Here is an 11541-nt window from a genome sequence, read left to right on the forward strand (position 1 = left end):
TAAACTTCAGATCCTTCTTAATGCTTGACACGGTAGGTAAGTTGGGCAAAAGATGTTCTGAGAGCTCTGAGATTCCTGCCTGCTTGCCTCTCCTCAGAGCTGCTCTCTGTCCCTCAAAATGAGGCCCAGAAAAAGTAACTAGGGGCTCCAGATGATTTACATATCCTAAACAAGTTGGGGAGCACTGACTATCCTAAGATCCCTGGGACTAAACAATTTTCAAAATCAGAATTTTTATAACAGCTACAAAGCCATGGGTTGCTTAAAACAGTGTCTCAAACACCATCCCACACATCTATACCAACCAGTTCAAGAAGCAAATCACCCCATGGAAATGTTACTTAGTTGGAATCTTCTGCCTTCCACTTTGAAGGAAGAAGAGAGTTTGCACAATACCAACTTCAGCCAAAAGTTAAACCGGAGCCCTGGTTCAGTCAGCCACAAAGTTATTCACCGTTGACGTAGGGTCAGCAGGTTTATGGACAGAAATGATTAACGTGTAGCCTGTTTGATTCTCAAAACTGTTCACAATATCTTCCTAAAACGCAGTCCACTCAGGAAAAAAATGAGAAGTTCCAAGCTCCACATTGGCTCAGATCAGCCCTGGACTGAGAATGAAACAGAGAAAAGCCAAAGCCTCTTGTGATCTTAACAGTCTATGATTGATTGACTAATATATATACACATATTATATTATATATTATATTTATATATGTATATTATATAATATATCGTGTAATATATATTTACATATAATATATTAGATTATCATTACAAATTTATATTTTTGACTGACTTAGGCAACTGCTCTAACCACTAGTACTTTCATTATTTTTTTATTATTTTTATTTCATTATTTTCTAGACTGTTTTGCCCAGGATAGCCTTGGATTATGATCTTCCATCCTATACCTCTAAAGTAGCTAGAATACAGGAGTGACCCATCATGCCCAGCTTACTTTTGAGATAGGTTCTCTCTGATTTTTTGCTAACCTAGCGCTGATATTGGGTCCTCCTATCTCTGTTTTCCAAGTAACTGGAATTACAAGTCTGCTACACCTTCCTCAGCATCTCTTGCACATTATACACATTGTCTTCCACTAACAGTGTGACTTCAGGTGACCCCTGGGATTTACCTGTGTCTCAGGAGAATTGTCCATTTCAGGACTTCTTAATCAAATGTCTCCATCATTTTCCTTTCAAAATTTTCCTATGTTTACTCTTACTGTAGTTTTTTACACAAGGAAGTCATAATCAAGTTAGTAGTTTTCCTAATGGAAGAAAAATATCCCCTAAGGTGAACTTAGGGTGCTTACCAAGTTGAGAAAGCAATCAATAAATGTTAGGACTTTAGATATAAAGCAACAGAAAATCTTTTTGATTTTATGTTTGTTTTTTGGGATGAACTGTTTAATTTTTTTTTGGATGAGCTTTATATCTTTGATTTTTAATTTTGGAAAATGAATGATTCAAGATGGACTTTTTTTTGTCAGTTGTGGGGCTTGAACTCTGGGCTTGGGCCGCTATCCCTGTGCTCTTCAGCTCAAGGCGAGTGCTCTACCGCTTGAGGCACAGTGACACTTCCAGTTTTCTAGTGGTTTACTGGAGATAAGAGTCTCATGGACTTTTCCTGCCTGGGCTGGCTTTGAACCGCGATTCTCAGATCTCAGCTTCCTGAGAAGCTAGAATTACAGGCATGAGCCACGGGCACCTGGCTTGGACTTTCTTTTTAGTGTTAATTTCTAACAAAGTAAAATATTCACCCAGAATGAAAAGACAACTAAGGATAAAATACTTTTAATGGCTCAAAACAAAGTCAAATCCTTCTCTGGAGAGTGTGCCTGCCCAAATTCCCCAGAGACAACAATTCCAGCCCCTTGCAGATGCTTTCTATTTATTTCAGTTTTACTTATTTTCCTCTCTATTTCCCAAAAACATAGGCTCTATAGTGCACAGCCTTGAAGTTGTAACATCATCAGTTGAATTGAAGTTCGGTGGGTGAGAATCCAGGTGATTAACTTCTCCTCTTTGTCTCCAATCTTCCTAACAGACAGGCCATAATTTTCAGCACAAATCCATGTCTATTACTTCGGAAAGTGTGTTCACCTTTGGATCCCTGCTTGCTGGCTTCCTTGGGCATTTTACAGTTTTCTATTTCTGTCACACTCGTCAGCCTCTCTGCCCTTTGACTTTTCTTGGTGTTCTCCTGAGGGCCCTCTTCTGGCTGTAACCTAGTCCAGCTGTGTGTGCTCTGCGCTAGACTGTCAGATCCCTGGAGACAGACCTAATTCTTGACCCAGTTCCCTTGTGGGCAGACCACACAGTCCAGCGTGCACTGGGAAGGCAAACCCAAAAGGCTGATCTTTGGGATCCATGGTCTAATCTAACAGTGTCACTTCACACTTGCATTACCACGTGGCTGAGGGCAAAGTGTCAACTGAACTTTTATTAAATAGGAGTTTCATCTGAGCACTGGGGGCAACTTCGTTTAATCCTAGCTACTCAGGAAGGTGATACATAAAGATCATGGCTCAGGCAGCAAAGTCTCTGAGATTCTTATCCCTAATTAAGCACCAAAGAACCTGGAAATGGAGCTGTGACTCAAGTGGTGAAGCGCTAACTCTGAGAAAAAACAAAAGCTCAGTGAAAATGCATAGGCCCTGAGTTCAAGCCCCAGGACTGGTGCATGCATGCACATGTACATGTGTGCACGCGCACACGCACACACACACACACACACACACACAAGAATTTTCAGAATCTTTCTGGAAGGCTTGTTCCTACAAAGAGATGAACCAGTTATGTAATCCGTGGGGGTCCCTGGCACCCCAATATATATTCATTTGCCAGTCTAGACATTGTATTTGATACATTTGTGGCCATTTTTGTTAAATTAATCCAATATTATACGGGAATGCGATCAGTGAGATACAGAGAAGCCACACTTAAAGAGGTCAAATCAGCAGTCTTTATTAAAATGCCAGCTTCTGCAAGCTGACTTGTGTCCCAAAAAACCTGGCATCCCCAAACATAGCCATCACAAAGCTTAGCGAGGCCCAAACCACAAACTCTGTGAGTAATTAAACCTAACAAAAAGTGGTTTACATAAGGGAAGCAAACCAGGTGATGAGCAGTTAGGGGCTGAAGGTGAGAATTCCCTGCAGGAAGACTTTTCTGAAGCTAAATAACATGACACACCTGCAATTCAGAGAATGGCCTTCCTCATCTCTAGAGTTTGGGAGAAAACTCCCCATCCTCTACTGAGGTGCCCAGATAGTGGTGAGCACACGATAGGTTACTTAGACCCAGTATCCATATTTCACCACAAGCAGGTATCACACAATGTGATTAGCTTTCTTCTACCCCTCAAGAAAAGTCTTCAGTAGTAGAGCAAATAGTGCCCATCCAGAAGGTCTAGAAGAGGTGGGAGAAAGTGGTTGTAGCTGGTTGTCATAGCTGGCAATCTTACCTGTGCTGGCTAGTGAGATTTCTCCAAGCCAAAGAAAATGAGAAAAATAACATTGAATATATACACATATATTTTTATTATTGATAATACATATATGTAAATATATACATATTTGTAAATGTACATATACCTATATATTGAGATGTATGTGTATATGTATATACAACATATATGGATGTATATTGATATTGACATTGATGTGCCAAAAACTAATTTTGCCTGGTATAGTGGCATGCACATGTAACCCCTGCATGAAATCTGAGGCAGAAGGATCTCCAGCTCAAGGCCAGCTCAGGCTCCACAGAAAAGCCCTAGTTCTGTAAACATTGACTTGCTTATTTTGTGGAATTAGATTGTTTTTCTTATGGAATGTGATCATAGCGGATAGTAGATTTTCTGTTAATTGCAGCCTAGTGAAAGCAGATTGGAGAGCGGGTTGTTTGGCTGGAATTTGGAAGTAACCATTGCCCTTATGTAGAAAAATGTAAAGATGACAGTCCCACGCTCATCTCCTTTTATTTTGTATTTATTCATTCATTCAATTCATTCATTCATTGTGCTTGCCTTGGGGCTTGACCTCAGGGCCTGGGTATTGTCCCTGAGCCTTTTACTAAAGACTAGCACTCTGCCACTTGATCCACAGCTCCACTCTTGCCTTTTTTCGCAATTAATTGGAGATAAGAGTCTCACAGATTTTCCTGCCCTGGCTGGATTTGAACCATGATAGACAGACATCAGCCTTCTGAGTAGCTAGGATTACAGGTGTGAGCTACCAACACTGGGTGTTTTGTTTTGTCTTAATTTCACCTCTCTGTGAATGCTAGAAATGTTCGGTCTTTCGATGTTCTTCCAGTCTTCAATTGCATTGCCTGTGTTGCTCAGTTTTGGACCAACCAAAGCACAAAAGGAAAGGAGGAAAGGGAGAAAACTAGAGAGCATGTCCAGTTCACCAATCCTAGATGGAAGACCATCTCTCACTAAAGTTTAAAGCTAATACTTCTCTAAGTTTCTATCTTAACATCTTATGTTTTATGCTGCTACACAAAGAATATTTAATCAAGATAATTTGCCCCAGGAATCAGTAAGCCTGTTCTATAAAACACCAAATCGTAAATATTTTAGGTCTTGCAAGTCAAAGCAAAATCAAGGATATTAGGTAAATACCTATATACTAAAAGAGCAAACAAATAGACACAAAAAATTCATTGATAAAACACAAATTTGGTTTATAGCCATTGAAATTTAACACTTGTATGATTTTTTTATGTATTGCATGTGTTTACAATAATATATTTAAAAAAGAAACAATTCTTAGCTGACAGCCACACAGAAATGGGAAGAGAACTGGATATCATCTGTGGCTGTAGTTTCACAACACCTGGATTAGCTAGCTAATTTCCATAACTACCATATTCTATTGATCATTGCACTTAACAATACACCATCAGGCATACCCTGACAGGGTGAGGGGGCAAGATACATTTCCTCTTTGGCTCTGTGGCCCACTCACTTGCCACACAGCAAGTGTGGGCCAGACATGTTGATGCACCCTGTAATCTCAGTTACTTAGGAAGCAGAGTAGGAGGATTGTGGTCCCAGGCAATTTAGGACAGAAAGCACAAGATCCAAAGGGTATGACTCAAGTAAGGGAGTGCTTGCTTAGCAAGTTTGAGGCCCTCAGTAAAACCAAACACTAGTATCAATACCAAAGAGAAGAAAATAAAAGAGGAAGAAGAGGAGAAGGTTGATAGAGAAGGAGGAAGAGAGGAGGAGGAGGAAGAGCAGCAGGAGGAGTGCTAAGAGATTATCAACTCCTGCTTCTAGGAATTCAGGCACGTCCATCATCTGGGATGACAAGATGGTACCAGTTAAACTCAATACCCTGATAACCAGTTATATTCAGCATCCCTACTTCAGGAGGAGAAAGAGGAAGAGAAGGAGGAGGAGGAAGGAGGAGGAGAGGGGGAGAAAGAAGAAGAAGAAGGAGGAGGAGGACGAGGAGGACAAGGAGGACAAGGAGGAGGATGAGGAGGATGAGTAGGAGGAGGAAGAAGATGATGATGATGATGATGATGATTAGGAGAGAGGGAAGTGGAAGAGGAAGAGAAAGAAGACAAAGGAGGAGATGGAGGGGTGGGGAGAAGAAAGGAGGAGGAGAGGGGGAAGAAGAAGAAGCAGAAGGAGAAGAAGCAGAAGAAGAAGCAGAAGAAGCAGAAGAAGAAGAAGAAAAGGAGGAGGAAGAGGAGGAAGAAGAGGAGGAAGATTAAGAGAGAGGGAAGTGGAAGAGGAAGAGAAAGAAGACAAAGGAGGAAATGGAGTGGTAGGGGAGAAGAAAGAGGAAAAGGAGAGGGGAGAGAGAAAAGAAAGAAGAAAAATTAAGAGGAAGAGGAGGAATAGGGGAGGTCAAGGAGGAAGAAGACCACAGCATAATGACTGAGAAGAGAGCTGTGGGTCAAATCATCCAGGTTCAGATCCCAGGCTGTGTTGCTTACCTCCCCTAGCCTCTTAAAATCCCAGTTTCCCATCATCAGATAGAAAAGTTGCAATAAAATAATACATGAGGAAGAGAGCCCTGTGCACAGTGTTATGCATCGCCGGTGCTCTAAAACAATACTAGTATCGTTGCATTCTTGATGAATAAAATCCTCAGTTCCTTCTCCCTACGTTTTGGATAAGTGGTCTTGTAGACTCTGCTTATCACCAGTGAGTGGCTGAAAGTCTCTTGGTTCTTTTGCATTTAAAAATCTTTAAAGGAAAATGAAGAAAGAGTGTAGGTATATACACTGCTCCTGGCTTACAGGAGTCAAGCAAAACTCCTTGACCACATTGTTTACTCCCAGAAGTCCCTGAGAACACTCCCTCCATCCCCAGCCCTCCTTGTCAGGACCAGTAATCTTGTGCTTGCTGCCATCCACAAAATTTAAAAAAAAAAGTGAGGGGGGTCAGTTAGATGTCTAGACTAGTGCTGTCTCTCTGAAGAGGAGTTGATAGATGGGACTTGACTTTCAGTGAGGTATTTGTGATACTCAAGTGTGGGACAGAACTGTGGAGCCAGACAGGAGAGAGAGGGTGGGACAGGAGAGGGTGGCAGTGGGCAGCTCCTGGGTGGCTCCTTCTTGACGGGAGGGCAAGCTGCCAAAGCGCATGCTCACTGTTCAAGGCAGACACCAGACACGGCCGAGCTAGCCCTGCACACCACAGCTGGGGGTGGGGGCAGATGGCTGGGGCTGTCTGGCATGATTTGGCCCATACTTGGTCAGCTCTTCTTTTCACACGCAGAAACATTCCCTTCGGGCGATTGGCTGGGCTGGGAGGCTGGCAGGGTCAGTCATCATAATGCAAAATCAACAGACTTGCTCAGTAGGGTGTGAACCAGCTGTGAAGGTGCCAACTTGCTCAGTACTCACTGGAGTGGGGCTGGTGGGGAGGGAGGAGATTGGGGAGAGCCCAGGAGATAGCCCTGTCATGAGCATATGTAGACAGACTTGTTCTGAACAGAATGAGGAAACAGCCAAAATGACATAGAAATTGTTTCCTGGACTACTAAATGAACAATGAAATTGCATGCTGTGTATTATATATAGATTATATATAAATATATATATTCGGTGGTCCTTTTAATAAACTATAAGAATGTACGTACTTAACTAGATCTTTTATATTATTAACTTTAACAGAAAGATTACATCTCACTGTCAGCCACAACTAGGGAGATTTAAGAAATTGTGAATTAGTTCTTCTTTGCCTCCTAGTGCAAGTAGTATGTTTTCATCTCCTGAGCTGATGAGGAGCAAAACCAGTTAATAAATTAGTCCCAGACCGTAGTATCACTGGCCTTGTTCTCTTTTAAGGTTTCTCAGCCTGGGCTAAACAATTGTAATGGAATCATGACCACCCTATTTCACCTGTATGAAAACTGGGGCGCTAGAATTACTTAAAACCACACATGTAATTACCAGCACAGAGATTGCTTTTGACTCTGGCGCCATTCTCCTCTAGGCCATGTTACCCTGTGGTGGAAGATGATGTCCAGGTGATGCTGCATGCATGACCACTGGGTACCACAGGCCCAGAAAAGCCTTGATCAGTACCTTGACAGTGCTGGCCCCATGTCTATGTATTTCATTTGGTGCCTGTCATTTATAAACAACAGGCACTATTAGGGTTTCTAATTTGCAATTTATTTTTTTTGGGTCCGGTCGTGGGGCCTGAACCCTGGGCCTGGGCGCTGTCCTTCAGCTCTTCAGCTCAAGGCTAGCACTCTACCACTTGAGCCACAACACCACTTCTGGCTTTTTTTTTCTTTTTGCTTATGTGGTGCTGAGGAATCGAACCCAGGGCCTCAAGCATACAAGGCAAGCGCTCTACCACTGAGACACCTTCCAAGCCCTCTAATTTGCAATTTATTAAACAGATAAGTACCTGTGCCTATGTAGAAATAATATTTGGCTAATCAACTAGTATTCCCTGTGCACTCTTTTTCAAGGTACAATTAATTCTAATAGTGCTGAGGGTATTATTAATTCTAGTGCTAAGCAAATGCATTGCCATTGAGTTACACCCACAAGTCCTGCCCAGGCCTTGAATTTTATATCATCCATTCTTCCAACCTTGTTTTTGCAACTGAAATTTTATGCATTCATATTTAATCACCTATGTTATGTACTGTTTCATTAAGTTGATTGTTGTTCATTAAGTTGAATTGTAAGTGCTTCTGGCAGAGTACGAGAGCATTTGCTTAATAGTATTAAATCCCAATTAGTTCATTTGGAGTGTAACAGAAATAACTGTCCATCTCTTACGTCTCCAACAACCTTTGATAGAGTCTCTAAGCCTCCTCATAGACTCTGCAAGACGGATCTACATATCTACGCCCCCCTTACAAACAAGGCAACTTGGGAGAATTGAGTCACTTGTTCAAAGTACCCACTAGAAGTCAGTCCTTCCTAGGACAGCCCATATGTATGGCAAACCCACTGCACATGACCTAGAACTTCTGAGCACTGAAACCCTTTCAGATTCTCTACAATGAATGTTTTCTTCATTCAGTGTGAGGTCCTGAGAATTAAATGCAACTGTTACAAGAATGATTCCTTGATGTGACCTAGTAAAAATTCAAAGGTGCTAAAACATCTCTTTAACATGGGCCACTTCCTAGTTTCGAGGGGGAGAGAAGCTATATTAATTAATTAAAAAGCTTTCGTTGTAGGACAACTGAGTGCTTATTGCACTAACAGTCAGTATAAGGAAGTCAAGAGGTGCTTTATTGTTGGAAAAGGAAAAAATCATTAACACATTGTTTTAAAAAAAATACCTGTCAAGTTGTGCTTTCCTTCAAAATAGCCTTCAGCCACACTGGTTTTTAAGAGATTTCACATTTGAGTAGAAACTAATGGGTCTTATCCCATTGAAGTAATGGTGGTGTTTCCAAAGTAGACTGAAAAAAACAAAAAATCTGGACCAAAACAGCATGAATGAAAATATAACCCTGTATCTCTCAGTCAAATCATCTACTAGAATAATTGAAACATCTGTAATGTTTCAACTTTCATTTAAGGGAAATGCCCTGGTGCAGTTAATTTATTCCTTTAACTCTTGTGTTCCCGTCACCCCCATCCAAAGTTATCAGAATGCCTTGTGGGGGGGAGGGGGTGGCAAGGAGGAAGGAGGGGGGACTGCAGGCTGGGCTCTCCACAGGGCTCCTTTCTGGATCAGCAGCTGAACAGCTGCCAGATAGCTGCCCTGGCTGGAATTCTGAGTTGATTCAATCAGGTGGAGGATCTGCCCGTCAGCAAAATTGTCACATACTCTGAAGTCCTCGTCAGCCCAATTGTGCAGAGGCACAGGCAGGCCACGCCTTGCCAATTTAGCTGAGAATTAAAACTGAAGTGACTTTGGGGGTAGATCTGCTAACCCAGGCACACAGACAGCTGAGGGCCTGCTGGCGGAGCCAGGCTGCCAGAGCAAGCCACAGACACGTGATGGATGAGAGTTAATGCGAACAGAGTGAATGGCGATCCTCTCGCCATGACTCTGTGGCTGCCAGAGCTCTGTGGACCAGAGCTCACTGTACCTGCTCACAATAGAGATGTCAGGTCTCTCTTTCACACACCAGCACCGGCATGCTGTCCCACAAATGGGTTCTATGGTGGCCAAGAGTTTGTCATTCTCACTCCCAGTTCTGCTAGAAGCACTTATGATCACCCTGAAACGATGCAGTGCAATGCTACCCAACAATGGGATTAAATGTGAGGGCATAAAATTTTAGTTACAAAAACAAGGTTGCAAGGATGAATAGGGTCCGTGAGCACAGCGTAGAGGTAGAGCATGTGCTTAGCATGATCAAGTCCAGGATTTGATCTACAGTCTGGGGTAGAGGAGGAGAGAGTTGAGGGAGATCTGGACAAATTATGTTCAGCTTGTTTTGAGGAAACCCAAACTGGAAACTCAAGGATGTATTCAGTGTGTAACTGAGGAAGAAGGACAGAAATTCCTGCACACTGCAAGTCCAGTCCCAAAGAAGGGACTCAGATCCCGTCCTACAGCACTCAAGATTTCATGTGCCCTCCAAGTAAATGTAAATTAGATGTAGACGTAAACCAAAATAAAACGTCTGCTGTCAGTGCATCTGTTGCTTGTTTTTGATTCTTCATTTAGCCAACTTGCTCACCTATCCAACCAGCTGCGACTGAACAAATAGGAATTCTTTTTTTTGCCGGTTGTGGGGGGCTTGGGCACTGTCCCTCAGCTCTTCAGCTCAAGGTGAGCGTTCTACTGCATGAACCACAGCGCCACTTCCAGTTTTCGAGTGGTTTATTGGAGATAAGAGTCTCACAGACTTTCCTGCCTGGGCAGGCTATGAACCATGATCCTCAGATCTCAGCCTTCTGAGTAGCTAGGATTACAGACGTGAGCCACTGGTGCCTGGCTCACAAATGGGAATTCTATCTTTAGGTGTGAGCAAATCAAATGGAACTCAAACTTCATTATACTGCTCCTATAAGTTCGAGACCCAAACAGAAGGACAACAATGGATAAAAAATTAAGAACTGTCATTTTGATGACAAAAAATTTAGGGAGCTAAGTCCCCACCCCCGGCATGGCAAAAGGAAGCCCCATCCCTGCAGGGCTGAGGGCTTGGGGCAGGTGGGGGGAGGGTTAGAGGACAATGAGCTCATATTCTACCATTCATGCCCTCTGTGTCCCTGTGAGCTACAGGGTAGGACCAGTCCCCACGTATGACTTCAGGTAGAAAGCACTGACTGAGATGAAATCTCTGATGTCAAAGCAAAGGTTTGTTAAACCTGGAACTGCCTTTCATTGCCTTTGACCATCAAGGACCTTACGTAAAGCTGGATGTCTTACTTAAAATGAGGAATCTAAAAGTGCCACATATTGGTTTCTTGGTTTGGGGGATCAGTCTATAATTGGATAAGAACATATTCTTGTTGGTGGAGAGAGAGACATGGGGAGAGAGAGAGAATATGTCAATATAACTACCACACCAGCCAGCATCTCTCCTTGGATCATCCTGCCTCTACTATTACTAGCAATTTTTCTTAGTATAGCAAATGAATTTTCAGTTACTATTAACTTAAAGAAAAAATAGAGAACATGATTAATATGTAAAAACAGAACACATTTTTCTCTTTATTTGCCTGCTGGCATATATTTTTCCCCCACAATTGCACTTCATTAGGGTTGAGGTGTGTGTATGTAATGAGGGCTAAGGGTTCTAGATGTGTCAAAGTGACTCCTTAGGTTCAGATGTCCCTGGCTCATTGCTGAATTTGTATTGGTTTTATGAGAATATTTCAAATTACTGTTAATGAATTTTTTTTCATTAAAGAAAAATAATAGGTAGCCGGGCGCTGGTGGCTCATGCCTGTAATCCTAGCTACTCAGGAGGCTGAGATCTGAGGATCCCGGTTCAAAGCCAGCAGGAAAGTCCATGAGACTCTTTTTTTTTTTTTTTGGGTCCGGTTGTGGGGCCTGAACTCTGGGCCTGAGCGCTGTCCCTCAGCTCTTCAGCTCAAGGCTAGCACTCTACCACTTGAGCCACAGCGCCACTTC

General features: G+C 42.5%; 1 protein-coding gene across 1 annotated transcript in view; it reads left to right on the forward strand.

The window, feature by feature from the left end:
* Col4a3 (collagen, type IV, alpha 3 (Goodpasture antigen)) overlaps positions 1-11541 on the forward strand; it is a 143463-nt gene that overhangs the window by 47490 nt on the left and 84432 nt on the right. The window lies entirely within an intron of this gene.

Source organism: Dipodomys ordii, unplaced genomic scaffold (genome assembly GCF_000151885.1).
Source record: "Dipodomys ordii isolate 6190 unplaced genomic scaffold, Dord_2.0 Scaffold1, whole genome shotgun sequence".
Lineage (NCBI taxonomy): Eukaryota > Metazoa > Chordata > Mammalia > Rodentia > Heteromyidae > Dipodomys > Dipodomys ordii.